The 14,588-nt window shown below is 34.3% G+C and overlaps 1 protein-coding gene across 2 annotated transcripts in view; it reads left to right on the plus strand.

Annotated features, from left to right (window-relative positions):
• The window catches only part of LRRTM4 (leucine rich repeat transmembrane neuronal 4), an 881,514-nt gene that overhangs the window by 100,775 nt on the left and 766,151 nt on the right, over positions 1–14,588 (plus strand). The gene's annotated exons all lie outside the window — the stretch shown is intronic.

Here is a 14,588-nt window from a genome sequence, read left to right on the forward strand (position 1 = left end):
AGTTTGATTGTTGTCCATTTCATTTATTTTTGCTTTTGTTGCCCTTGCCTGAGAAGACAGATCCAAACAAATATTGCTAAGTCAGAATGCACTGCCTATGTTTTCTTCTAGGAATTTTATGGTTTCAGGTCTTAAGTTTTCAATCCATTTTGAGTTTATTTTTGCATATGATGTAAGAATGTGGTCCAGGTTTAATCTTTTACATGTAGCTGTCCAGTTTTCCCAGCACCATTTATCAAAGAGACTGTTCTTTTCTCACTGTACATTCTTGGTTCTGTTGATATAAATTAATTGACCATATATGTATGGGCTTATTTCTGGGCTCTCTATTCTGTTCCATTAATCTATGTGTCTTTTTGTGGCAATACTACACTGTTTCAATGACTGTAGCTTTGTAGCATACTGAAGTACAATTGTGTTGCATTTATTTGACTGGTTTGAGTGTAATTGAAAGTTGTCTAGACACACATAGGTTAAGTGTCATTCATAGGCAGGCAATAGGTAGTATTTGAGATACTAAGTCAGGGTTTTTTTGGCTAGTGGGTAACCAAGCACTTCATTTAGCAATAGGTGATATCTTGAGCAGTTAGCTTGAGTTGTTTTTACAACCCAATGTTAATATATCAGATACTTTCATTATACTTTTTTATCTTTAACCCACTTAGGTGGCCTGCCGCTTTTTAGTGCCTTGTATTGTACTGTATCATGAATCATTCAAAATATTTTTCCCAGGTTAGTTGTCATTATTTGAAGGGATGTCTCTATTCTCAAGCCTGACATGAGACCACAAAGTGGTACACATGAATTCAAAACTATGTTGACTAAAAGTGGTGTAAGTGGGCATCCTTGTCTTGTTCCTGAATAAGAAATAACTTTAATTTCTTAATTACCATCTTACAAAGAGTCCCTGAATTTTGTTATGCCAGTTATTTTTTAGAGGTATCCAATTAGCTCTTATTTACCTCTTTAAATAATATCTCCCAAGTTAATTTAATTTGTTTAAGCGAAACACTTATGACTGAGATCTGAACATCCTGTTCTTGTTCACGTGTCTTTGTTCAAGTCTTCTTTCTACCTACTTATTACTTTTAAAAAATGTTTTTCATAGGATTTGGCCCCAGTAAGTGTCTTATTGTTGTTGATGTTGGTTGTCTGATACTGCTGTTGTTATTAGTGAAGATATTTAACTTAGAAATGAATCAATCAACCATTTCATTTTGAATGTCTATGTTAGGAATCAAATTATATTTTATGTAAAGTATATGAGACACTGCTGTGGTTATGAAAAATGCTTATATTTATATTACTTATTTTTCTTCCATGGAACTCAGAATGCTTCACATGTTATATATTTTATTATCTGAGGATCTAATTTCAATGATGATAGTAGTTATTACAATAATAATAAATAAATAGCATTTAGTGATTGTCAAAAATTGATAAAGGCAGTAAAACATTAAATATTTAGCTCAAGTATATGTTGCTTCTGGAATTACAAGAAATTCAGTTATAGTACCCATTTTAATAAAATAGTTATATGCACTGCCTACTTACCCATCTGTATTTTCAAAGTATGCAAATAATAAAATATTTATTGAGCACAAAATAAAAGTTATATCCTCCATGGCACCACTTTTTATTCTGGATAACTACCAGGATATCTAATTGATGGATCTACATCCAGTGTGACCCCTTTTCAATCTCTGTGACTCAACAGAGGAAGAATCGTCTTGTATAAGCTCAAATATAATTAGTTCATATTCACTCTTCCCCTTTTCCTTTTGAAATCTTTCTTAGAATTTAAGAAAAACAGCTCAGCATACAAAGCTCTGGCTGGATTGACTCTCACCTCCCTCTGCATCTCATCTTACACAACTTTCTTTTCTCTCTTTCCATTGGAGCCAACCTGTCTTTTTTGAGACACTTTTTATTAGCCACACTATCTCATGACATAGGGCTTTTGAACATGTCATTATTTATTTTAATAATGATAATTAGAAGGAGGAGGAGGGGGGCAGGAACAGGAGAGAAAGAAGGAGAATGCAAGTAGCTAACATATTAAGTGAGCTCTTACTGTGTTCCAGGAGCTGATCAAAGCAATATATATATACACCTCAATCCTCACAATGGCCATAAAAGTAAGACTATATCAATGTGAATACCTAGAATAATCCCCCATACTGTCTCCATGAAGTTAAAAAGTTTTGGCTCAATCAGACCTTTACCCAAGGGTCACTTCTTCAATAATATCTTCTTTTACCTCTTTGACTTAGTTAAATCAACCTAACATACACCTCAACATACTCTGTTCGCCACGTAACATTGAGTACCAAATGCAACGAGGGAGCGAAATGTCTTTTGTTGCGCACGACTGAGTTCTCATAGTTTCTCACAGGGCCTAGAACATTTATAATATCAACAAACATTTGTTCTATCAATAATATATATTTTATATGTGTGGTTTAAAGAACTTTATTGCATGCTCAATTTTTTTTATGTCTTTAGGCATTATTGATAACAAAAGAGCTTGACACACATACAGCTTTGAAGGAAGTTATGCTGAAGACACTAATGTAATCACCATGATGCTTTGTGGGTAGTATCAGTCAAATTTTTGTTTCTGGAAGGAAGAACAGTTTTGAGTTGCTGTATATAAAATTTCTTCTTCTTCTGTCTGAATGCATGAACTACTGAATTTTAGGAAATCTGAAACGCCATCAATTGTAAGACTCATCATTATTTTATAGACTTATTAGAAAGAAAATAAGAATATGATGATGCTTTTCTGTCAGAATATTGTATATTTTGCTTACTGAAATAATGCTTTTAGACTATTTAGACAATGATATGTACATGGATAAAAGGAAAATATATTTGAAATAAACTGGTTATGGTATTTCTAAAACCTCTTTGCATTTAACACCCTGCTTTTCTGTATCAGATTTTAACACAGAGTCCTCTGTGCCCATGGTTTTCCATATTACTTTCCTCTCTGGAACATTGAGAACATTGGCAGTGCATAATTTCTGAAAATAATATCCACTACTGTCTCTGCATCATTCACTTTTTTTCTTATTTTGTTTTGTTTATCCAAGACGATGACTTCTATTCTGAAGTTTTCTTGATATTTTCTTTTTTTTAATTTAAAAAATAAAAAATATTTTATGTTGACATTAACTGAAAGAAAATATCTAGACAATACTCAGAACTCCTATCCTTACCTCAAATGGTCCTTAAAGGCTTTATTGACTAAAAACAATGAGCAGTCACAGTATCTAGGTAAGCGTCCAGAAATAACAAGTTTATACAGATTCAAGCAAGGAAAACTATGTCCAACTTCTATTTAGTTAACTGTCATTATAAGATGTGAAAAAAGTGCAGTTTGAAGGCCCATTGAAATACTTTTAGTGGTTTTATTCTATCAACTATGTGTCTAGCACTGTGATAATAATTTATTATTTTAGTCATTATTTCTAAGGACCTACGCCAGATAAGCTTATTATCTCCATTTTACAGATGAGGAGAGACTCAGAGAGAGAAACAGATTCATTGACTTGCCCTCCCCCTGCCAAAAAAAAAAAAAAAAACTAATAAAAAAGCTGACATGTAAACCCTCATTTATAAATGTGGAATAGAAAAATACTAACTAATTAGGTTATTGTGAGCACTAATCAAGGTAATCCACTTAAAGTTCTTTGCACAATACCTGGAAAATAATAAGTACCCAAACATATTAACTATTTATATCATTCATTTGTTAAACAAGTATTTTTTGACCATCTACAAGGGGCAAGTTACTGATCTAGACATTGGGTATAATTTTAAAAAACATTATTTAAAAATCTCAGTCCTTGCTCTCCTGAACAGTTATTCTAGTGGATTGTTAATAAATATGTACTTTTTCAAGTCTAGGGGCTTGGTTTAAATAAATTATACCAGATCATCTTCAGTTCAAGGTGAGATAGAGGTGTTTAGACATTAAACAGACTTTCCACAAACTTATTAAAGTATACAAATTTATTAACAAAGTCAAGTTTTTAGGGCAGACTATGTTAACATATTTAGTTCACTGTGAGAATTTTTTTTTTAAAGAGTAAATAATGTAGGGATTTCCAGTATGCACAAATACACAATAAAGTGACTTCTTCATTGAGATGGAGAGAGTGCCTCTTAATTTACATATGGAATGGCCAATCAGGACTGTTCCATTTAAATATTACTTTCATATCTACAAAACTAGATCTATGTGAATAAGGCAGGAAAAGGTATCTAAATTTTCCTAGGGCATTCAATCTATACTTAACAAAAGGAAATATTTTTCCTGAGCATAGTTTAGTGTTTTAAAAATAATATGTAATACAAGACACCACATGCATTAGAAATATATCATATTTGCACTGCCTTTGTAAGAATTAATTTAGTATCAATTAATTAATAATTGTTGAATTGATACTGATTTGCAAACTTAAAGACAGGAGCTGCTGAGTTTTACTTTATTTGGCATTAACATTCTAAGCAATCCATGTCCAAAATAAAATTATTTTTACAGCAAATATTTAATTCCTTAGTAAACACTAGAAGAGAATCCTGATATTTGTCCCCAGTAGACACTGTACTCCCAAGCGGTGTTAACTCTCTCCCACAAGATTTTTAATACATTCTCAGGCTTGTTTGTAGAATATTCATTTTCATCCCTCTCTCCTTTGTCAGTGCCACATTTATTTAATTACTACATTGCAGAGTAACTTATTATTTGATAGTGTAGGTATTACATTTTGTATTTAGATGTACAGTATACTTTTTAAGAACACAATTTCTGAAATCCTCCAGCTTGGTTAATTTTGTGCTAAGTGTAACATTCAAAATAATACTCAAATTTTTCCTATTTCACCTGCTTCATCTGTAAATTGCACATAATTATGTCGCTTTCCATGTAGTTTTGTTTTTGAAGTATAAAATGAGATAATACATGTAAAATAGCACTTCGCTGGCCTTTTGAGAGTGCACAGTATAGCACATAGTATCACTATGTTGTTATAATTATTACTTGTGCTATTTTAAGAAAGTCCATATTCTTCTTAACAACCTATACTGTTAATTTCTAAATATAATTCTGTTTGGAATTACTATTCTGATTATTGTTGCATGAATTTAGAGATTAATTTTGGGAAAATAATAATCCTTAGAATAATATGTCTTCTCCTTCAATAGATTTTCTTACAAATTTATTCCTCAGTGATGGTTAATATTGTCCTAAATTCCTAAATTGAATGAGGACTTTCAGTTTTTATTGTTTGATAATAAAAATAAATAAACTAATCTATGATTAAGTCCATATTTGGCCTTATTTGACCATATCTGTCTTTATTCCATAACAGGCAATTATATTAAAAAAATAAAGAGCAGTAAGAAGAGGGGGGAAAGAGGAAAGAGAGGAAGGAGAAAAATATGATTTTAGCATTGTAAATCCTTTGACATAAGACTGCTAGGAGCTCTAAGTGATGAACTATCTCTAATTTTTTCAACATACTGAGTTTAGTCCTGGTTTTATTGCCCTTTTATAGGAAAATAATTTTAGGCTTAAAAAGGTCAAGTAACTTCTTCAGCTTCATATCACTTCAGCCTGAGTCTGAAGATCATGAACTTAACACTGCTCTGTCTTATCTACTTACTTTCTAAAGAGCCTGTAAGTGCACTTTGAGTTATTCTACTGCAAGTAACATTCAGGACTATTCGTTAACTTCTAATTGGCAGAGTAACTTGTTTGTGTGTGTGTGTGTGTGTGTGTTTAATTAATTTGTAGTTCTATTACATTATGCTCACATAACAGGGTCTATAATTTTGGGTTTTTTTTTTTTCCAGAAAGTTCTGAGATTGTATCATTTATACATGATACCCACTTTTGTAAAATGTTCCATGCTTCCTGAAATGAAGAAAAGTTTTCTATCTAAAGGGTCCACAGTTTGATATGTCTTTGCTTATACCTATGCTAATAACAACCCTTATTTTTTGAAAAGATTAATTTATATTTTTCTAATTATCATTATTACTTAGTAAAAGTAGCTTTTAAATTCTAACAAATACTTTATTCTACCTTTCCCACAAAATAAGCATTTTTGTAAAACGGTTTCTTTTAAAAAATATTTATTATGTATTTATTTTTGGCTGTACCTGGTCTTAGTTGTGGCACTCGGGATTTTCACTGAGCCATGTGGGAACTTTCGTTGCAGTGCGTGGGCTTCTCTCTAGTTGTGGCATGCGGGTTTTCTCTTCTCTAGTTGTGGTGCACAGGCTCCAGGGGTCGTGGGCTCTGTAGTCGTGGGGCATGGGCTCCAGAGCACATGGGCTCTGTAGTTTGTGGCACATGTGGGCTCTCTAGTTGTGGCACACAAGCTCAGTAGTTGTGGCGTCCAGGTTTATTTGCCTCGCAGCATGTGGGATCTTATCTCCCTGACCAGGGATCAAACCCACATCCCCTGCATTGGAAGGTGTATTCTTTACCATTGAACCACCAGGGAAGTCCCTATAATGTGGTTTCAAACTCACACTACTACTCTACTAATTTCTTTATTATATCAACTATGTCAAAATTATTTTTGATATTTTATTTAATGCTATAACAATATTTACCATTCTACTGAAATACATAAGTTTTGTTCATTTCATAGTTTGGCAGTATAGTTTCTCTATATTTTATTTTTTTATTTTTTATTATTTTTTGTGGTATGAGGGCCTCTCACTGCCATGGCCTCTCCCTCCGTGGAGCACAGGAGCTGGACGCGCAGGCCCAGCGGCCATGGCTCACGGGCCCAGCCACTCCGCGGCACGCGGGACCCTCCAAGACCAGGGCACAAACCCGCGTCCCCCACATCGGGAGGCAGACTCCCAACCACTGCGCCACCAGGGAAGCCCTAGTTTCTAAATATTTTAGATACACTTTGTAAACAACAGACTGAAATGAAAATATATTCATTACATTTTTGTGATCTAGCTAGCTTTCCTGAATTTTAAGAAATTTAGTGAAAGATGTCCATTTATACAATAACTATGACATCAGTCATGAGAGTTTGTCTCCATAACAACTTGATAATAATGTTGTTATGCATATAGTGTAGCTATAATTATAGTACACTGTTAATTCTTTATAACTGATTAATAATCCCAACATAGTTTCTATTCTGTTCTTATTTGGAGGAAATTAAAAGGAAATTGGTATATTATAAATGCTCAGTAAATATGTGCTTTTTCATTTCATTATTATATTCAAAAGAGAAAAATATTCAAAAAGGGAATGAGATAATATTAAATAGTCGATAGAAACAAAACAAAAAAAAGTCTAAAGTAGAGATTCATTAAATATTCTGGCCTTATGTTTTCTATCAAACATGACTCAGTCAATTTTTGGAATGTACTTTTTATGTTATTTTTAATCACTTTGATAACTTTACAAGAGCAATGATGATGTTTTACATGTATCTAGTGAGTTAAATGTCCTTAATAGAAATATTATTTTTCCAATTCAATGAGTTTTCACTTTTTATATGAAAAGGTTGTGCCCCAATTTACTCAAAAAAACTTCATTATAGTTTAATATATTTCTTTGCGATTATTGAGTGTAATAGCTCTAACCCAATGGCTTAAAAAGTCAGTGGGGTTGAGATAATACAATTGCCTTGTTTTCTTTCATGAATCAACAAATAGAGTTCATTGGAGGGTTGAATTTCTGAATAATATGAAGTTGTTGTGAAAGGCAAAGCATATTTTAAATTTCTCATGCTTGCTTGCTCAGAAGGGCATATTTAATAATCTTGACTTTTCATGTTTAAAAATATCATTGATATATCTGGCTTCTTTATCCTAAACATCTTGCTTGATCAAGAATTAATAAAAAATCATCATATTTAGTCCACTGGATATATAACAAGCCAGTAATGTTGAAAGGTCATCTTAATAAAAGCTATACTCTTAGCAAGGTTATTATACTCTGGGTTGTTTCTAATCAGATCACTGCTGAAACAGTTAATTAGAATTGTCCTTCCAATCATACACCCAGACACATAAAAGCTATTGTTATGGATCAATTATTTATATTAATATTTAAGTTGCTATACTTTGTGTGGATTCTCAGCTTATAAAATTATACTCTTTGTTGTAGTTGTACCAAGAACTGATTGCAGATCACATTAAGTCCAAGTCCTTAAACTAAGTTTGTTTGCTATTTTAAGAGTTTAGAGAAAGAACTGACAGAATTATTTGTCTATACAAATAAAATATTGCCTTCATACTAAGTATGTTACATACAGAAAATTGTTGATTATTATCATTATAGGACTAGCAGCAGAAAATAAAGTCTTTGTAAGATCGAAGGCATAACATTTTTATTTCTTTTCTCTTCTACTGTATTTCATCATCTAAACATTATATATTGTGACTTACCCATTTAATCCATCTAAGCTTTCTAGAATCTTTTGTTTGTTATGTGCATATCGTTTCTGCAGGTAATGATTTCTACAGTAAACAAATCTCTCTTCCGTTGGTCCTAAACTTAAATTCTTCCTAATATCAAGATGTAACTCCTAATTTTAACTTTACTTTTTAGGGCATTATATAATTATGTAAAATCTATTATATTTATACATATGTGATGTTATACACATATATAATTAAAATAATTGATTTTATATAATTATCTAACAACCCTAGCATCGATCTTCAAAGACAGATAATTTTCCTATTTTTCCTATTTTTAGTAGTCTAGTTATCATTACACTAGAATCAGTGACATCACTTGGAAGCCAGGGTATGTGTCATGATCAGTATTGTAATTTTAGCACTTTGCAACTTATTTGACTTTATTAAATGTTGTATAGCCAATTAAAGATTTTATTCCTGATCCGGTCATTCTTTCTTCTGGTAGCCCATAAAAATACACAGCATGGTTTCTTCACTGTGAAGAACAATTCAATAATTTTAGTATTCCTTTTAATAACTTTCCTACAACACTTTATCTTGTTTGAAGTGATCAGTGTCTCTCCTAATCACATATATTTCCTCACACATGGCGAGTCAAAACTATCTAAGGAAAAATTTCATGTGGTGGAAATAAAGGAATTAAAACTGAGTAAAGGCATGAGTCAAACATCTCTCAGAGTTCCACTGGTCCTTGATTTATTTTCCCCTTGAGGTTATGGTCAAGGTAAATATGGTTTTAGTCTCCTGGCGTTATAGTTAAATGAGTTTTGTGTTTATTGTTTCATTTTATCCTCCTAAACTATTATACAAAGTTGACATTATGATATTTATTTTAGAAATGAGAAGCTATACATAAAGTAATTGACCTGCCTACGAATTTTCAGCTGAGCAATAAAGCAATTTAATTAAAGAATGGTTGAATAATAAAACTTGAAAATGTGTCTTATGATGCAATTTCTTTCAGTGAATTGTAGAAATGTCCCCAACTATTCTAATTACTAGTATTCAAATTGTGAGATCACAAGAAATCTCAAAACTAGAATCAGGACAGCTAGTAAAGGAAAGGTCATTTGAGTGACCCCTCAGTCACTTTAAATATAAAGCAGTTCTTCTCAACTAGGAGCCATTTTGCCTCCAGGGGACACTTAACAACGTCTGGAGACATTTTTGGTTGTCCCAACCGTGGGTGAAAGCTCTACTAGCATCTAGTTCAGGGATACTGCTGAACACCCAACCAGGCACAGTAGAGCCTATCATAATAAATATTTATTTGGCTCTAAAGTTCAATTAGTACCAAGGCTGAGAATCCTTAAACTAGAGAACCAGTTCCCTTGAGGTAAGAGGTAAACAAAACCTTCAATTCAGTTTCAGTGTGTATGCTCACTCACCAGTATCCCTCTACTTAATTCTGCTTATAAATATATGGTATGGTTTTTAGAAGTAGAATTGTTATGAGTATACTTGTGTTTAATTCCTGGTTCTACCACCTCTTTGCTTTCTAACCTTGGGCAACTCATTAAACCTTATTTACCTTTAAAATAGTAATGCAGTAGTAATGATTTCTAAGTTGTGGGGTTGTTGTGAAGGTAAAATAATGCAGGCAAAAAATAAGCACTCAATAAATGGCAACAATTTGTTAATTTTGTGTAAGGATGTTTGTAAAGCTATATCAATTGTGGTGTGCAAACATTTTAACTTTTTTTCCCCATGACACTAATTTCTGCCACCAGATCTTTTTAGCCTCTTGGTGAAACAAAAATTAGTCAATTGTTGATAAACTCAAATAATTCATTAGTTTCTTAATACATTAAGAGTTATTGTGTTCTCCCTTTATTTCTAAAGTTGCATGTGTTTCTGACTCATTCTGACCTTTCATCAAAACCCATGAAAGGTGGCTGAGTTCTTGGTGACTGCTGACCCATTTTGGTATCTTTTGTAGCTGTTTATTTTCCCTATCCCCATTCAGCAAACGATATACCCCTCTGGCATTTTGAAGGCATTTTTAAAAATCAGGGCTCTGATAAAGTATCTACACACCTCACTCTGCTTGTTCAACACCCTGACCAGCGTGTTATTCTCTGCAGCTCTGCGTTCTCCATAGAGAAATTTTGGATGTTATCCTATACCATTTTGGCTCCGTGGGAAGCTCTGTAGGGCAATCTCACATCCAGACACAGTAGATGATTATATGTAACTTTATTGCTACAGCAAAATATTCATGTAGAGGGTACTCTAGAACATGATGCTCATGCATGCTTATGAAACGAGGTTAAGGTATTCTCTGCTCCAGAATCCCAAAACTTATTTAGGAATTATACTGTTCTCCTTCTCATAAAACTCAGACAAGGGTGGAAACACAAGGTAGAAGGCCATTTCTCAGGAATCTTTGCAAAGTTGACAATTATTTTGTTTTCTCTCTGATGCTCCCCATGTCTCAGTTCAAATGTGGGTAGAGAGAAGTATATCTACTTATTCTGTAGCATCACAGGGGCTTGAAAAAGTTCCTTCCATTCCTGTTGTTTGTGTTAGGACTTCAGCTTTTGAAAATCTAGAAGCCAAGTATTCTTCTCCTTCTTCTTCTTCTTCTTCTTTTTTTTAAAATCACGCAAGAGGGAGGAGATATGGGGATGTATGTATATGTATAGCTGATTCACTTTGTTATACAGCAGAAACTAACACACCATTGTAAGGCAACTATACTCCAATAAAGATGTTAAAATAAGTAAATAAATAAATAAATAAATAAATAAGAAAATGTCTGCTATATATTCCCTTAGTTGACAGCAATTTGGCTGAAGATCTTATGGCAATGAGGAATTAAAAATGGGTAAAGTATGGCTTCCCTGGTGGAGCAGTGGTTAAGAATCTGCCTGCCAATGCAGGAGACACAGGTTTGAGCACTGGTCCTGGAAGATCTCACATGCCACAGAGAAACAAAACCCATGGACCATAACTAATGAGACCATGCACTGCAACTACTGAAGCCCACGTGCCCTAGAGCCTGTGCTCCATAACAAGAGAAGTCACTGCAATGAGAAGCCTGTGCACCACAATGAAGAGTAGCCCCAGCTCACTGCAACTAGAGAAAGCCTGCACACAGCAACAAAGACCCAGTGCAGCCAAAAATAAATAAATAAATAAGTTTTAAAAAGAATGGGTATGTAAGTTTACTATATGTAAAATAGATAACCAGACCCACCTCTCAGCTCCTGTGCTGTTGGCTGCGCAGCTTCCAGGTGTCCACTCTTCTGGTGAGATGGGCTGGGAGATGCTCTCCTCAGCTCCTTGCCTTGGTGGGCAAGTCAAGCTCTAGGGCCAGCAGAAATCCTCGTTTGAGGGTCTCACTGAGCTCCCCAGTCAGAATGCTTCAGTTGAGTGAAGAAGCTGCTTGGAACTATTGCTCGGGCACTGCAGAAAACCTTCTTGGAATCTGAAATGTTATCACTTTGAGACCATTGGTCAGCTGCTCCTGACTTAGCCACATGAAGGCTCAGACTGTCCCACTCTCTGAACTGAAGAGAACAAACACTATTAGCATATATCTCATCACCATGAACACAAGGTATTTCAGTGAAGGGTATCAGCAAGACATCAACAAATCCCAGACTGGCATGTGCAAGTTCTGAGGAATGGTTGAATAACCCAATGTATCTGGGTGACTTTTGGAGACAGGTGAGACAAAGCTACAACAGGGCAGTGGCTGAAACCCAACTCATAGCTCATCTTCTCCAGCCATGTGGGTGACAGGATTTTGGTGCTTGGCCAGCTGTCAGGCCTAAGCCTCTGAGGTGGGAGAGCTGAATTCAGGACATTTGTCCAACAGAGACACCCCAAAACCATGTAATATCAATTGGCAGGAGCTCTCCCAGAGATCTCCATCTCAACGCTAAGACCCCGCTCCACTCAACCACAAGCAAGCTCCAGTGCCAGACACCCCATGTCAAAAAACTAGCAAGATAGGAACACAAACCCACACATTAGCAGAGAGTCTGCCTAAAATCATTCTAAGTTCACAGATACCCCAAAACACACCACCAAACGCATCTGGCCCACCTGAAAGACAAGATCCAACCTCATCCACCAGAACACAAATATCAGTCCCTTCTACCAGGAAGACTAAACAACCCACTGAACCAACCTTACCCGATGGGGGCAGACACCAAAAACAATGGGAACTACGAACTATTAGCCTGTAAAAAGGAGACCCCAAACACAGTAAGTTAAGCAAAATGAGAAGACAGAGAAATACACAGCAGATGAAGGAGCAAGGTAAAAACCCACCAGCCCAAACAAATGAAGAGGAAACAGGTGGTCTACCTGAAAAGAATTCAGAGTAATGATAGTAAAGATGATACAAAATTTTCAAAATAGAATGTAGAAAATACAAGAAACTTTTCACAGGAATCTAGAAGAACTAAAGAACAAATAAACAATGATGAACAACACAATAAATGAAATTTAAAATACTCCAGAAGGAATCAATAGCAGAATAACTGAGGCAGAAGAAGGGATAAGTGACCTGGAAGATAAAATAGTGGAAATAACTAGCATAGAAATGAAAAAAAGAATGAAAATAATTGAGGACAGTCTCAGAGACTTCTGGGACAACATTAAATGCACCAACATTCGAATTATAGGGGTCCCAGAAGAAGAAGAGAAATAGAAAGGGATTGAGAAAATATTTGAAGAGATTATAGTAGGAAACTTCCCTAATATGAGAAAGGAAATAGTCAATTAAGTCCAGGAAACACATGAAGTCCCATACAGGATAAATTCAAAGAGAAACACTCCAAGACATATTAATCAAACTATCAAAATTAAATACAAGGAAAAAAATAAGCAGCAAAGGAAAAAAATAAAAGCAGCAAAGGAAAACAAACAACTTACAATGGAATCTGCATAAGGTTAACAGCTGATCTGTCAGCAGAAACTCTACAAGCCAGAAGGGAGTGGCAGGACATATTTAAAGTGATGAAAGGGAAAAACCTACCACCAAGATTACTCTATCCAGTAAGGATCTCATTCAGATTTGATGGAGAAATTAAAACCTTTACAGACAAGCAAAAGCTAAGAGAATTCAGCACCACCAAACCAGCTTTACAAAAAATGCTAAAGGAACTTCTCTAGGCAGGAAACATAAAAGAAGGAAAACAACTACAATAACAAACCCAAAACAATTAAGAAAATGGTAATAGGAACTTACATATTGACAATTACCTTAAATGTAAATGTATTAAATGCTGCAACCAAAAGGCAGACTGGCTGAATGGATACAAAAACAAAATCCATATAAATGCTGTCTACAAGAGACAAACTTCAGACCTAGGGACACATACAGACTGAAAGTGAGGGAATGGAAAAAGATATTCCATGCAAACGGAAATCAAAAGAAAGCTGGACTAGCAATTCTCATATCAGACAAAATGGACTTTAAAATAAAGACTATTACAGGAGACAAAGAAGGTCACTACATAATGATCAAGGGATCAATCAAAAAGATGTATAACAATTGTAAATATTTATGAACCCAACATAAGAGCACCTCAATACATAAGGCAAATGCTTAACAGACATAAAAGGGGAAGTTGACAGCAACACAATTATAGTAAGGGACTTTAACAGCCCACTTTCACCAATGGACAGATCATCCACAATGAAAATAAATAAGGAAACAAAAGCTTTAAAAGACACATTAAACAAGATGCACTTATTGATAATTATCGGACATTCCATCCAACATAACAGAATATACTTTCTTCTCAAATGCTCATAGAACATTCTCCAGGATAGATCATATCTTGGGTCACAAATCAAGCCTTGGTAAATTTTAAAAAAATTGAAACTGTATCAAGTACTTTCTGACCACACTCTATAAGGCTAGATATCAATTACAGGAAACAAATTGTAAAAAACACAAACACATGGAGGCTAAACAATACACTACTAAATAACCAAGAGATCACTGAAGATATCAAAGAGGAAATCAAAAAATACCTAGGAACAAATGACAATGAAAATATGATGATCCAAAACCTATGAGACTCAGCAAAAGAAGTTCTAAGAGGGAAGTTTATAACAATACAACACTACCTCAAGAAACAAGAAAAATCTCAAAC

The sequence above is a fragment of the Kogia breviceps genome, chromosome 11, assembly GCF_026419965.1.
Source record: "Kogia breviceps isolate mKogBre1 chromosome 11, mKogBre1 haplotype 1, whole genome shotgun sequence".
Classification (NCBI taxonomy): Eukaryota; Metazoa; Chordata; class Mammalia; order Artiodactyla; family Physeteridae; genus Kogia; species Kogia breviceps.